The sequence below is a fragment of the Orycteropus afer genome, unplaced genomic scaffold (assembly GCF_000298275.1).
Source record: "Orycteropus afer afer isolate SDZICR_OR568_19922 unplaced genomic scaffold, OryAfe1.0 scaffold00769, whole genome shotgun sequence".
NCBI lineage: Eukaryota > Metazoa > Chordata > Mammalia > Tubulidentata > Orycteropodidae > Orycteropus > Orycteropus afer.
Window position 1 is genome coordinate 297,596 of NW_006922356.1, and position 3,282 is coordinate 300,877.

A 3,282-nucleotide genomic window follows, 5' to 3' on the forward strand; every position below is an offset into this window, starting at 1 on the left:
CTCTAAAGTATGGCTGATGGTGCTGGTCCAGAAACCACAATTTTAGCAGCACGGCTCTTTTCTGAGTACACTCAAGGGCCGTAATGCTCCCTCTAGCCTTGGAAATAGCCTCCTACACAACAATCTTGTAGCCTCTCATTAAGGTTACCTCACTCTGCATGAAGCTCTTGCATTTTTACACTTTCTCCAAATTAGTACATAAACCAACCGAAGGAGCTTGGTTCGATCTTATTTTGCACATGCTGTCAGCCCTTGTTCTCTGAGGAATGTCTACTTCATTTGAATGCTAATTAAACCTGCAGCAAAAGCTTAAATTAGTCTAGAAATATGCAAGAAATAGTGGAAGTTTTGGTTGGTTGATTATGCCAGATCTCCTTGGAAAATTATTGAATTGATCATTAAAAAATAATTAAAAGTGCTGAGCTATATTTAAGTACCCATTATGTACTTCTACCTCCAGTCAGTTGTAATAGCTGCCTTTGAAAAATCATTCCAGTTCCTTGAGAGTTACTTCATGCAAAGAAAAAGGAATATGACCCTGTCCTAATCATTACTTCTTGAAGAATGTCTTAGAAATCTAATTTTCACACACTTTCCCTTATTCTTAAAATCATTCTTAGCTACTATATTGGTCTTTAAGAGGTTAGTTTGATATTGGAGTAATCACTAGATATAATAGATCTGTATGTATTATAGTCAGAAGGAAGATGGACAATCTACTTCTGTAGAGATACTGCCTCGGAAACCCAAGGAGGGGTCGCTACATAGTCAGGTAATATAGGTGCTGCTAGTACTAAGGCTGTTCACCTACCAGCCTTGTAAGTTTGCCCAAGACACTCTTAATACCTCTACTACCAATTCTTAAGGAGCTCTGGTAGCATAGTGCTTAAGGCATTTGACTGCTAACCAGAAGGCTGGTGGTTCAAACCCACCAGCCACTCCTCGGAAAGAAGATTGGGCAACCTACTTCTGTAGTGATACTGCCTTGGAAACCCAAGGAGGGGTCGCTATGAGTCAGGTCCAACTCAAGGGCAAAACAACAACAACAACAACAACCAATTCTTAAATAAGAAAAATTATACCTTCCCTGTTTAACCTCACAATGGTTTTTGCAAGAATTAAATGAGTTAATATCGATGAAAGTTCCTTGCAATTTATAAACTAGCATGTTTTAATAGAAAAATAAAGCAATTAAAATAAGGGGCTATGTAAACATCAAATATTATTATTATTATAAAAAATACTAGACAAATACTGACGGTGCTCTGGTGGCATATTGCCTAAGGTACTTGACTGCTAACCAGAAAGCTGGTGGTTCGAACCCACCAGCCACACCTTGGAAGGGAGATTGGGCAGTCTACTTCCACAGAGATACCACCTCAGTAACCTAACAAGGAGTGGCTATGAGTCAGAGAAAAGACTGGATGGCAGTGAGTTTGTTTGTTTGTTTGTTTAGACAATTTTAGAATTTATATTATGTGAATAGCTATAAAATCCATCTATGTTGGAATTTTTACTTTTATTTATATTCAAGTATTAATATATGCCTCATATGCTGCACAATGCAAAATATAAACATACTTTTCACATTGCTCAGTTAGAAGATCTGGATTCTAGACTTCCTTTTGCTTCTAATTACTGAGTCATGGAAATTTGGCTCATTTTGTTGTTGTTGTTGTTGTTATGTGCCGTCGAGTCGGCCCCGACTCATAGCGACCGACCCTTCCTTGGGTTTCTGAGGCAGTATCACTACGGAAGTAGGATTGCCCAACCTTCCTTCCGAGGAGTGGCTGGTGGGTTTGAACCACCAGCCTTCTGGTTAGCAGTCAAGTGTTTTAGCCATTATGCTAATACTTGGCTCATTAGCTGAGCCAATATGTGCCTTGCTTTTTCTTTGTGTAGATGGAAATGATAGCATAGATTCTATCTTCTTCATAAGGGTAATTGTTGTTGTTGTTGTTATGTGCCGTCGAGTCGGCCCCAACTCATAGCAGCCCCTCCTTGGGTTTCCGAGGCAGTATCACTACGGAAGTAGGATTGCCCAACCTTCCTTCCGAGGAGTGGCTGGTGGGTTTGAACCGCCAGCCTTCTGGTTAGCAGTCAAGTGCTTTAGCCACTATGCTAGAAGGGTAATAGGGAAATAAAATGATGTTAACTAAGAGATGGACTCTAGTAACTTTAAACTGAATCTCACAATTATATCAATAACTAATGTTCAAACTTGGAAGGGCGATGGGGCATCTACTTTCGTAGAGATACTGCCTTGGAAATCCAAGGAGGGGTCGCTATGAATCAGATCCCACTCAATGGCACATAACAACAACAACAATGTTCAAAAAATAACGCTTGGCATTAGAGAACTTCAAAACTTCCCAGAGAAAGGTTAAATTCTATTTCCCTAATTCATCAATGAATGCCTTTCAAGCCCTGTGCTAGCACTGGCATCAAATAGTCACCATCTCAGTTATCTCAGAACATAAACTAAAATCAATACTGTTTGGTCTAGAGTTGATTTTAGTATATTCCATCGTTTGAAAATATGGTTAACCAAAATGTTTGGTTAACTCAAATAATCCAATCCCCTCCTGAACCATGCAAGTTAATTTATTATATTCATGTAATTTCTTTGTACCTCAGGTTATCAAGATCCAACACATTAAATCATATAGATTTTATTATTCAAAAACTTTGCCTAGTATTATATGCACACTGGTCTATATAGAATTTAACAGCCTTTTTAAACCCAAATGCCACACAGTTCTCTTGTCAGAAATATTTACTTTTTGGAAGCTGGAGTGAGAAGATGTGTTCCAGGGGCCCCACAACTACCCACTAGTTGAGTGATTTGCCCGAAAGAATCACATGATTCAACATAAAGTTATTATTTTTGACTCAAAGCTTATTATAGCAAAGGCTAAGTTGCAAGGACAGCAGAGAAATATATGTATATGCATAGGCAAAGGCTAGAGCAGTCAGGTGCTGGCTTCCTAGGTCCTCCCCTTGCAAAGGCTGCAGAGATGCACTGTGAACCACAAAAACAGCAAAATATCACTGCCCAGCAAAGTCTACTTGAATGTTGGGGGCCATAGTTCTTAAAGGGGCCTTTTCATGTAGCCACACAAACAGCCATGGTGCAGATTTCAAAGTACCAAGTACACATGATAAATCTTGGTGTTTGCATTAAACAGTGCTGGGTGTCTGATACATCTTGCCCACTGCCTTAAGCATACAGAATAACATCATTAACCAGTGACCATGTAAACATTCCGGGAACTCTGGTAG

General features: G+C 39.3%; 1 protein-coding gene across 1 annotated transcript in view; it reads left to right on the plus strand.

The window, feature by feature from the left end:
• Positions 1 to 3,282, plus strand: part of CNGB3 (cyclic nucleotide gated channel subunit beta 3) — a 237,372-nt gene that overhangs the window by 216,286 nt on the left and 17,804 nt on the right. The gene's annotated exons all lie outside the window — the stretch shown is intronic.